General features: G+C 38.4%; 1 protein-coding gene across 2 annotated transcripts in view; it reads left to right on the top strand.

Annotated features, from left to right (window-relative positions):
* CPNE4 (copine 4) overlaps nucleotides 1-12,632 on the top strand; it is a 229,531-nt gene that overhangs the window by 159,603 nt on the left and 57,296 nt on the right. The window lies entirely within an intron of this gene.

Here is a 12,632-nt window from a genome sequence, read left to right as displayed (position 1 = left end):
GATAGCTTCATAGTTCACCTAGCAGAGTAATGAAAGGACGTCCACACCTACATCATTTTCCTGAACACAAAGGAAATCACACATTAATCTGACAAAATGTTGACAATAGGGAATGAATTATCAGCTCAGTTTTAACCAAGCCTCTTTTTATTCACCTCCGCTTATTCATGGCATAATGTTGCCCATTTATGCAATCTAAGTACCTGATTGCATATTCAGCAAAGGTACTTGGATATCTGAGCATTGTTACTTCCTACAATTTATTTGAAGTACAAACACAGAGCTCAACAATTGAAAGCCTGGTTTTAGGGTACTAGCTACACTCTTTTCTGAAGTTCTCATTTTTCCAAAACACTGCATTCCTTTGCGTTCTCAAATACTCAGGCTCTCTGCTAAACCCAGAAGTAACAGGCATTACTTCTGCTTGTTACTTTTCAAAAATTGTTTCCTCATTTTATATGCTATAAAAATAGTCCAGCGTGATAATCATGCTTTTTTTCTCTCATTGTACCTTGCAGTGGTGTTCAGTCTGGGATGTGATAGTGGGTAGATTTAACTTGAGAGCAGGCATCCTGGAATGCATGGGGTTTGTTTTTACAGAAAGTTCAAAGACAAGTAGCCATCTTCTTTCACTGAGTCTCATCCCTCTGCTATGCCCTGGGAACTGTTTTGAAGTGCAGAGAAGGAAACAAATACGTACACATGTTTTCATTTTATTCTTCTGTGACATTATGCCATGGAAGTGTAAGCATTTTAAGTTGCTCTCCACAACTTGGTCATCTTCAATCACAAAAGGGGTTAGGCCTAGATTTTCTTCAGCGATCTTGAGAATGATGATGGAACAATAAGTAGTGACAGTCTTGGCTCTTAGATGCTTTCAACATAGTTAACTGCAACTTTTGCACGTGCCGAGGCTTCACCCACTGCTGTTAGGCTGCCATTTCTGGGTTGAACTGCAGCAGGTCCTGAAGAGCACACAGCAAAGCTCTGCGACAGCTCAGGGTAGGAAGCAGCAAATAACAGTTTCCAGCTGGAGCTGCAGGGGTTGTGGAGATGGTAGAAATTTAATTGCTTGTGCTGGAATCAGGCCAGTAAACAGGGTCAGCTCTCTTGTCCTTTGAAGGAGTATCTTGGCACATCTCAGATGCAGCAGCAGCACTTGGATTTGCAGCAAGCCTTGATCACATCCTGAATCTGTAGGGTCCTGTAGTGAAAACTCCACCCTGCTACCCTGTTACTTAAGGCTTCACACAAATAACATCAGTGCCAGCCACAGTCCAGCTAAGAGTGTCTGTCTTCACTAGTCTCTTTTGCCAAAACCTTGGCTCATCGAGGTAGGATGAAGGTGTATTTCTGCTGCCTCATTCATATGTCACTAATGATAACCCTATGTTGGTTTCTTCATTTGGTGTTAAACTTTATTTCTTTATTTTGATGGAGGAAAGGTGGTTGGGTACAAAATTATTTTCAAAATTGCCAAGTAGCTGTTAGAAATGTGATAGTTCATTGTAAACAGAGAAATCCCGAAGATAAATTTGATACTAGAGAACATTACCTGTTATTGTCACTGGAAAACGTGCCAAGAAACAAAATTTGAATGGGTATTTTCTTCCTGAAAATCTTAACATTGGACTTCTCACCACCAGTTCTGGGCACTTTGAGCTCTTAATTTTGCTGCATTGTGAATCTGCTAAAAGTTTTTTGAGGTTGTTGTGTAACAAACTTCAAACCTTCACTTAGTCACAGCAAATTGCTCACAAGTGAGAAACAAGATAAGTACAGAGACTCTTCAAAATAAATATATAATTTCACAGAAAACATCATCTGTTTGTAGATGGTTCATAAGAGGGAGGGAAGTAAAATTAATCAAATAAATTACTGTTTGCTTTGCATATTTGACAAAAAAAATGTCACAATAGTGATTTAAGGCAAGTGCTTTCTAGAGCTTTCTGTGTGCAGCAGGCTATTTGTCTCTTAGAAATATCATTACACTCATAGAAAGCTGTCAGATTCCTTCTTTAGTTCCAGTATATGTAGCTGAGTTTGCTTATGAGTCAGTGTTTACACATCATGTTACCTCATTCAAGAAGCAGGGAAGGATTCATATAAAGCAAGACTAATATATTATTTTAATTTTTGCTATATAATATATGTTATACTATTTATGATAATACATATATGCTTTATTTTATTAATTTATTCTATATTCTTCACATGACCATGCCACATTATAATAAATATGTATATTCCACAGTGTCTCATCTTCTCCATAAGGGAAAAATCTGGCCTCACTAGATGCTATAGCAAAGCACTCAATTATCTCATTAGGCTTAGGCTTTCATCTGGTTTCACCCATGGGGAAATCTCAATGGTTCTGTTTTCTGCAGCGTATTTTCTGCCAAATATTTTCCCTTCCTGTCATGCCCCTGTCTTTACAAAATGTTCTTTCTGAAGAGACTGCTGTGTTCAGCCCATCCCTATATGTCCGTACCATCAGGTTTGGCAGTCACCTAGGGTAACTGTGGTGCTGGGTACCTCAGGTTGCCAGTCTATTCCTTCCTGATTTTCAAGACGTGTTGGAAACAAGTCTGATTGGCAAATGTGGGAGCTCCCTGTGCACGTGCCAGTTTTCCCAGTGAGCTCACCCTCAAGTTTCCACCCCACCATACAGCATATTTGCTTATACAAAGTGTCCCATCTATTTTTCCGGAGAAAGATAAACCCAAAAAATATACAGCAGTACTGAGAACTTATAATTATGGAGGACATTTATTAAACACTTGAATGGATGCAAGGGGAGTACAAATAAAAAAGGAAGTCTGTATAGATTTAGACAGGCAGTTAATGTAATCTGTTTAAGTCTCATTTTCTACCCAGTACAAGAACAAAAACCAGAAACTAGGTTACTGTATGTGTAAAAAAAAGCCTAAAGATCTGAGCAGTTACATAAAAAATATGTTATATGTCAACACCGTTACTGTTTCACAGTTTAGCTTCCAGGAAATAGGAAAATACCTGCTGTTTAGCTGATACGTAATCTTTTTTGAAAGATCCAGACACCATGTCATGATCTTAATTTAACTCTTACTAGAAATCTTTGATGACACATTGCTGACAAACTTACAGCAGTGCAGGGTTTTAGATTCTTTATGGAGATGCTTTCAGCATCCATACAGGACATTAATTCAACACTAAATACAGCATATGAGATAAAATAAAACTCTCACCAGAAAACAAAAGTGGTGCTGAAAAAGGCTGGAGGTTTAGTTTTTAAGTACATAATCTGACCATCAAGAGGAGATACATGGGGGATCACCTTGAAGCAACAGTGTGTGTGTGAAGGCAGTAACTGAAGCTCAGAACAACAACAACAAAAAAGCACCAAGAAATTAAACCATTTAGGCCCAGTGATGACTGCTATAACAAGTGCAAAATGTTTAGTAGAAGTTTCACAAGGATGGGTTTAAAAAATCCAATATGTGACAATGAGATAAGGAAATGTGAACTTTATTCTCAGACCTTTAGCCTTAAATTAAACTTAGGTTTAACCTTTCACCTTGACCTCTTCTGTTTCTGTAGCCATTTCAGTTAGAGTGGCCTGTGCTCTGTCTCTAATATAGAAATCTAAATATTTCATCTTTACATTTTCTGTCAGAATCATGGTTTAGAATATTGTTTTAATAAGCATTTGCTTCACATTTCTTAATTGATTTCTTGTTCACTTTCTACTAAAAACTTTTTATAACTTCACCTGTAATTGGGAAGATCCACCTCAACTGATGTTAATGCTGTAGTATCATTCACTGAATAGTGACCAGTTCAGGGCCATTAATCCCAATGCTGTTTGTGAGGTCATTCTTTTGGAATGGTATCCAAGAGACGTGATTAACTCTTCTACTGATTGACAACAGAAAGAAGAGTGTAATCAGTCACTTTGTATTAACACCCATAGTTATTACCAGCATTGTTTGGGGACAGATTCATGCTGCTTTGGTGGGGAAGAGCATTTTGTACTCTTTCTGTCAAGTATCACCATCTTCCTTTCCTGCTCAAGGTACAACGCAACACTGATTTTTATCTCCTGACTTTCAGAGTGCAAGATGAAGCTAACGAGCTTTTTTTAGGAACTGAGAGTAGACAGTGGGAAGTGGATAGAGGCTTGTTCTGTCTCAGAGCTTTTTGGTACGCATCCATGAATTATGATAAACTTCACTGCTGTGCCTGCAACTTCTCCACATCATGGAGGCTTGCTGATGAGCTGTGCCTTTCTTTTGGTATGCAAGAAATTGTTAGTTAGATGAGAAGAAGTCTCAGATACATGTAGGTAATGACAGGAGGCACTACTGGGTCTGTACACCTCTCACAACATTTTGGAAGACAGATTATTTTCCACAGGGACAGAACAGACTGAACTAAAAGAAGGGGACCTCATGAAGAAAACTACCTGGGATGTATTGATTATCTCACAACAGGAGCCTTAGGGTAGCATTCGCAGAAGTTTTTGCTGTTGTTATGTTTTGCTAGTGGTTTTATGTTTATCGTATCACGTGAAAAAAGTTGCACATTGTGCAACATGAACTATTAGGCCAAAAACATAGGCTCAGAAACAGGGATCTTCTTGATTGAGATGGAAATTCACCATTTTGTATTTCTTTTTAAAATGCTCCATCCTGCTTTCTCATTTGCTGGACAACTAATTCTTCATGAACACAAGTAGGATACTGAAAAGTTGTCCCATTTCTGTGTTGCATATCAAGTTGCTAGTGGTGTATTGGACGAAGAAATAAAATTTTAAAATAAAATAGAAAGAGAAATTTTATAATTAACATGGAGTTCTTTGCCCTTAACATAAAGAAAGTGTTGTTTCTAATAGATTTATAGGCACACATTGCAAATACACAGACCTCTATTCTCAGCCAGTGCAAAAATCGAAGTGTGCATTCCTGCCTGTGATGAACCTGATTAGTAACTGCACAGTTTCTTGAGGATTTTGTTGCATAAACCTAACTGTTACTGCAAACTAGAAACTTATTTATGCTGTCACCATCAAACCTACAGAGTTACTGAAAATCCAATTTTAAGTTGTCCTTCAAATGATGTAACTTATCATAACATATTTCTCTTGTTTCAGAGGAATATCTCTGAGGTTCATCAGCACTGAGCAGGGTGAGAGATCTATGTCTGAGGCTGCTAGGCCCCCTTGTACGACAAATATGGGTAATCAACAAGCTATGGGTTTAAGTAATTGGTTTTGAAATGACCCTGATGGTTCTTACATGCTGTGAGCTGTCAAGAAGAGGCAACATCCAACTGTGAGGCTTCCTGTCATTGCTGAGCCTCTGCCAATGTGCTCAAATCTCCAGTGGTGGTGTAGAGAGACTGGCTTGATGATGATGGTTCTGTAAAGAGTTCCTGCTTTCATTTGGCAAGAAGTGAAACAGGCTCAGGCTGGTGTCATATCACAGCCCTCAATAAAATATGACTCGCTCACTCTCATCTTGACTCAGAGGACCTGCCACTTTTGTAGAAAAGTAAGAATTCTCCTTCCCATCCTTCTTCTCACCCATGCACATAATTTTAAAATCAAACTTCCCATGTGTTTAAATCCACAGGAAGATTTTTTTTGTCTTTGTGTTTTGACTGTGTCTTGCAAGCTATAGTTAATGCAGCACGTCAAAGGGACTGCTGAATTGCTTACCGTTAGCCAAGAGGAAGCTACAGTCAGTGTTAGTCACGAGTCTTCTTCAATAGGCAAAGGATCTGAATGCAATACAACCTTGTCAACTTTTAACATATCAGTTACCACCATCTATGTACAGGAAGCATAAATGTATTGGTGAAATCCTGGAACTTGATGAGGTTAGTAGGGAAAGTCTCATTGCCTGCGATGGAGCCTGGATTTCAACTCATGCTTATGGAGAAAACTCAGCTGTGCTGGTGGACTCATGAGTGTTAGTCCAGTAAAATTCAAAAGACCAGATGATGTAGTTTTCTAAAGGAATGAGGTTCAGAAGTCAAGAAGAAAACTTGGAAAATTGCTTCTGGAGTGGCTTCTGAGAAGCTGCATATAGCCTAGTAGTGTAGAGTTTGAGCTCTTTTTCCCCCATTAGTCCAGGTTTTCTTGAGTAGCTTAGTTTGAAGAAATGAGTTAATCTTTCTGAGCAGAAAAAGTTCAAGTATTTTATCTACAGTGCTCTAAAGAAGACATCACTTTAGCCAATGAGAGGCTTGCAAGAAACACTAGTTTATTTCAGCTGGTTCTCTCTTTTCTCACTGCAGCCCAACTTCAGAGGAAATCTGAAATAGGCCATGAAAAGTTTAACTTTTTTGAGAAACACAACTTATGAAAAGAGAAAACTGTGATGACCAACTTGGATGAAAAAAACCAACAACAAATGAAACATAGTGAAGAATTTCATATGCAGCAGGAGAGACCGTATGTCTGTAGTTAGTCTTCAGCACGTAACCCAGGGCTTTCATGTGTGTGATGTAGAATTTGTCCTTGGAACATCCAGACTACAGAAACAGGATAACATGGAGTACTTTAGCTTTTGTACTGAAGGTTTTGCATAGCTTTTCTCATACCCAAGTGGGGAGTATGGGTAGATAGTCGATAAAGGCCTTCCTATAAAAAGACCTTCTTTTAAGTATACATATACTTCAGGGATGTACAGCAGGAGGTTTACTTCATTATCAAGTAATAAAAACCCCCGATGAGAGACAGACTGTTCCAGTAAAATCACTTTGATGATCAAGTCAATTTTTTTCTGAGGGGTTTTGTGTTTTTTTTCACCTTCTCTCTTTGGCTTTTGTCAGTCTTGTTTTGTTTTGTTTTAATGTTATCAATGATCCTAGAGAACAAACCAAAGAGGAGTTTGCAGCTTTTTGCCACCTCATATCACCTGCAGCTCAGAGTGATTCTAGAAGCAGAGCAGGTCACTGGCATTTGCCTCAAGACCTTGTTTCTTTCAGAGATAATAAGTGTCATGAAACTTTTCCTAGAAATTGTTGTGGTGTTAATGTGGTTTTTGGAGTTGAATAGTAAGAACTTTATAACCGACTGGGCTGTAATTTATTACATTCAAGCACAAAAATGAGCATTCTCCTTGCCTAACCACAAGATTCCTAGTTTCACAGAAATGCAATGAAAAGCCATCCAAGGCAGTTTCCATTCCGAATTTAAACTAGTCTTGCTCAGTACTGTTGCCCTAACACCTGATAGGGACTACAGGCACTTAATAGACAAAGGTAATTATCTTCCTTGGAAGATATCCCCCACTCCTTATTCAGTGCCAGGGGATAGATACTGAAGTAACATCACTCAGAGAAATATCAACTTTAATGCAACTTATGATCTAGGATGTCACCTGCATCAGAGCCAGATCAGAGTAGGGAGTGTCCTATTCAAGGCATTGCTCTGGCTGCTCAAGGCTGCTGCCTTTCTGGCTGTTTTGCTCTTCTGATAGCACAGAGCAGCTGGACAGTGGACCAAGGATTTAGTCTTCTCTGTCACCCAAGTGGGTATATTTTGGTTGCAAGTTAGTGAGTGTTTTTAAGTTAAGTAAGCTCTTAGTTTTCAGGAGGACCATCCAATACTCTGCATCTCCAGCTAGGTGGCACATGCCATACTAACATTTCATAATTGGACTTGGAGCATATGGGGAGCTGGAGAAACTCAGGCTGGCAGGACTGGGAATTTTCTAGTTTTTCTGGCTTTGTGCATGCTATAATCTGCAGTGTCTGGCCAGCTGAGGGAAATGTAAATGGATTATTTTCAAGAAGTACATTTCCATGGTCTGGCTGTCAGCTGCCTCCAGATGGGATTTAGTCATGAGGCTCACTGCCAGTCTTTTAAAACTAACCTTTAGAGCATGTTCTGAGCTGGTTCATAAATTGCAAGGTTAAGTTACAAGTCTCTCCATTACTCCTGCTCAAAGGTGCTGTATATAATAGTTATCTCGTCATGACAGCCTAATGGGGACAAATCAATTGAAGCATTCCCCAGAGATATATAGGGAAAATAATCTCAATACCTACAGACACCCACACACAAACATATACTTACAGTAGTCTGTCTTTTCTCTCACTTAGTTCTCCTTGTGATTACAGCTAGATAAGATGGCGACCATGGGAAGAATTATTTTATGACAATTGTGCAAGAATTTTGCTCAATGACAACATAGTCAGACTCTCATACTGAGACTTAGAATACCACTTTCTTGTCTCAAGTCAGATCACAGAAATTAATTTTTTTTTTTTTTTAATGCTTGAGTTTGGATCATATGATCTGGATCTGAGATAGGAATATTTTTTTTGCTGTTGAATTATCAAACAGGAAAACTGCCCGATTCTGTGGAAGACACTGGGTAGAGAAATTGGTTTGTTTCTTGTCTAGGCATCATTACGTCACAGATCATCAGTACTGGCTTGAGCTGGAGAATTGTCCAAATTATAATTTTGTAAAATATAATTAAAACTTGAAATTGTGCAAGTGAAATTTTTTGCTCACGCAGAGGTAGCAAGATGAATCTAGATGTCATCTTCTGGCAAGCATTAGGAAATTCAGCCAGAGAAGCCTGTGCTTTTGTAGTTCCAGTGCCAATGCAATTTTTCTTGCATGCTACTCAGATGTTCTCTTTGTAGTGAGAATATTGTCAAAACCTACACTTGGTTAAAAAGCTGAACAGAAAAAAAAACTAGGAAAATGTCCATCAGCACCCACCTGGACCCTTCTCCTTCCTTTCTCCAGTGAAAAGTTCCATTTCAGCCTGAAAGGAAGTATTTCATTTTGTGGCATTTACAAGTAAGGCTGGAGGAATGAAAATGTGGATACCAGAAGTGATCCTCTGAGATCCTCTTAACTGAGTCTACTCGTTAGCTCTATGAGGCATAGTGCCTTTCCTTGAGAGGGCCTGAAGCAGTGTTCCCTCTCCCTGCAGTCAGTAAGTGTTTTGGGGAGGAAGAAAGGACCATGCAGGGGTGGAAGATGCTCCCCATCATTCCAGTCAGCACTATTCCCTCACCACACAGCGTTTGACAAAAGTTTTTATTCCCTGCATTTAAACTTGTACCAACTAAGTAGGAGACTGAATTCTTTCACCAGTTATCTGAACACAGATTCACCAGTATTTAAAATTAAGAATATGGAAAGCCTCCTTAAATTAATGAGGCTTCTAATAGGGTGTAGGTATACTGTTAATCATCAGCTTAAGCAGCCTGTAGGAGTACAGAGCCAAAGAACACATTAAGGTTTGCCTAAAGATTAAGGATGGTTTATGGAGGATTTGATTTTTAAAAGCACAAATGGCTTTCTTTAAAGACAAAACAAAAAAAAAAACACAAAAACAAAACCCAACCAAAAAAAGCCCAAACAAAACAATAAACCAAAAACCAAACAAAAATATCCAAAAAACTTTAAAGTATTTAATAGGGACATAGTTCTTTTATTGTCACCTCTGCTCTTTACTAGATTCTGGAAAGGTCTTTCCCTGCTTATTTTATCTGTCTCAGTGGGTTTTTATAAAAACTTTTTGGTCTCAGTATTTTTCTGTTTCAGAAATGCTTTTCACATAGAGCTGAAATGCAGAATCATTATTGTGTATGTGTTTTTCAGAGAGTAACAATTAATTTCTATGGCCAGATGTGAAACTGAAAAAAAAAGAAGCTGTAATGGATGCACTTGCAGGAACTCCCTTTCTCCCTTAGCTCTAATTGTGCAAATGGCACTGAGATAATACTGCAATTGTTTGTCTTTTCCGTGAAGCCAATATGAAGATTAAAGTACCATCTGGCTTTCTGAAAGCTGAAGTTAGAAAACCTCTAGCTTGAAAGAAACAAGCAGTTGGATCCCTGTTGGGCGGACATTTTTAAATGTAATTTAACTTTGCTCATCTCCAGTTAAAATTCTAACCACAAATCAGCAGTCAGAGTGTTTCCCTCTTCGTATAAGTAAGAATTCCAACAGAAATTTTTCAAAGTACATTTCCCTGGAGGTCTCTGATAGCCTTGGGTCTTTTATTGTATTTATGCCCCAATAGAATTTAAAGACAGAACCTGAAAAGTAAATCTGGTTGGAAAATTTCACAGTAAAGATTGTTGTGGGTTTTTTTCTGAAATAACCATTAAAAAAAAATAGTTTTAAGTCATGCTTCATCTATGAAACATTTTTTCATTAAATATTTAGAAAGTAATTTCAATTAAAATTGACTAGTTTATAATAACCAGAAATTTCACAGAAAGAAAAATAAAATAATTTGGCTGTTTCAAGCTCAGGGGAGGGCAGAGGTAAGCAGTTTCAGAGTTTTTTTGTAAATTAAATTATTTTTTTCTTGGATTTTTTTTGTTATCAGCTCATCCAAAAATTGCAATTTGATAATAAGTGTGGATTGATTATTAGTGAAGATCTCATCATAAAGAGTTCTCCTGGGCTGTTAGTGATGAAAATACTGTGTTTAGTTTCGTTCCAGGCAAAATTACCACTGTCAGAACCAGAAACCCATTCTCATTTGATTACTGTGGATTATAAACAAACAGACATAGGAGCTGCCCAACCCTTTCTCTCTACTCTCTATCCCCCTATCACAACACCCCTCCCCCCCCCCCCCAATGTCATAGCTGCTAAAAAGGATCTCCCAAGTCTTAGATCAAAATATTTTCACTTTTTGATCTGGACATCTTTTTTTTCTGGGATCCCTGCATAGAAAGTGTAAGTAAAATTGCAGCTGATAGGATGGAAAAATAACAGGGTGCAAGAACCGGGTCTTTGCCTGACCAGTGAACTTTTTCAACTGATTAACATCAGTAGCAATAAGAAAAATGCTTGAACTCTTTCCCTGTTGGCAATCCTTTGGACCTCTACTGCATGTCTTCTTGTGGATCAGAGCAATTCCCCTTTCATCAACCAAAATCACATCCTGGGGCTAAGTGGAACAGCACTGAAAGTTCAAAAGAAAGCTGGAGTAACTATTGCAAAAAAAAAAAAAAAAAGGAATGTGAATGATAATGTGAGTGGTGGTGTACTGCCTGGAGGAGTCCTGGATATAAATTTAGTGAAATCCCTGCCTGTGTTGCTTCCTCAAAGACAAATAAGGTGCCTGGGCACATAAAAGCAAATTAAATTCAGCCAACTGGCTTAGATGTAGAGATCAAATATCTTCCTACCTATGCTTCAAGTCAATGGACCTCTCACATGGACAAATATTTGTGTGGAAGAGGCTATTTGTTAACTTAAGGCTGCGGTGGGAAGATGTTAGGTGATGAATACCCATTTAAGGTTGACTTGGTGAGAGCCTTCCCCCTGTAGTGAGTTGTTTTAGAAAGTCTTTCTCTTGAAACACTTTTTGTCCATTTGTGCTTGCTCAAAGAATTCAGTCTCTTTGCCCATATCTCAAGCTTTCTATGGAGTGTTTTCCCCTACCTGCAAAGTAAATTTACAAACCATTGGTTTGATAGTCCAAAATTGACCATGTTCACATATTTGACTGGATTATTCAGGGTGGTTAGAAAGTGCAGCTGGTGGATATGGAAGTCTGTTACAATGAAGTGCTTTTCTGGAAATACTTAACGCTCAACATCCAGTGAATTTAACTCCCTTCTGGGTGAACTCAAAGTGCCCCTTTGGAACAAGCAAACTTCAAATGGCTTGAGGATTCTCTGAGAAGGCTCTTCCTTTTGTGTTGTCTGACCACCAGTGCTGGCATAAAAGCACTGAGCCTCACTGAGACAAAGTGGCCTGATAAAGCCCACTGTTGCTAAATATGGTACCTCACTGTTGCTGCCCAGTTATGTTTCTTTCCTGCCTTTCTCACTAGGGAGCTCCTCTACTACTTCCACAAGTCCAGTCCTCATCCGACACCCATGCACATACCTACTTTGGTCCTTGGGAGAGTCAAATTTACCCTCAAAGCCATCTGATAGTCAAATGTCAGTGCACTTGTCATATGACAATGCAGATAGCTTTGAGGCATTTCTGCTTAAAAAAATAATTAAAAAAAGATGTGTTTTGTAGCAGGACATCTTCAGTAAAGGCCTCCTGATCCTGTCAATATATGTGAGCTTTATCTAGGGACATCATGAGGCTAAATTTGGTATTTTGTTCTTTAAAGTTGTAAGAACTTTTGTTCTTTCTGGGCCAGTTTTAAAATTAATATTTAGTAAAGCGTGTAGTTGTTTCTGTGTGCTTCAGTCTTGGCTAACTGAGTTGTATTTAGCAATGCCTGTAAAATGAAATTCTCACAGCTCAAACTCTTTGAGCTATTCATGTTTACGCAGGAATTTAGGAATGTCTGCCAGCAAGTTTTAGTTTGAATAGTCACTGTTGAGCAGCGCTGGAAGACAGCCAAGATATGGACACCAAACACAGACTTACCTACATTCAAAGCCATTTCAGAAAATAATCTCTGTAACTATTGTCTCACCCACACCGTCTGTAAAAACGAGAGTGATAATGTTTGCCCACAGCAACTGGAGTTTTAAATATTAATTTATATTTGTAAAGTACTTCAGTGAGGCAAGTTACTCTTAATTCAGGACATCATTTGACCATGAACATGCAAATACACATAATCCTGTATTTTTATACCTAGCAAAAAGGTGGAGTTGGGGAATCCTTTATTTATGAAATACTTGAACTT

This window comes from Apus apus, chromosome 2 (genome assembly GCF_020740795.1).
Source record: "Apus apus isolate bApuApu2 chromosome 2, bApuApu2.pri.cur, whole genome shotgun sequence".
NCBI classification, from domain to species: Eukaryota; Metazoa; Chordata; class Aves; order Apodiformes; family Apodidae; genus Apus; species Apus apus.
Note: the sequence above shows the minus strand (reverse complement) of the source record. Positions and strands in the feature narration are given on the sequence as shown.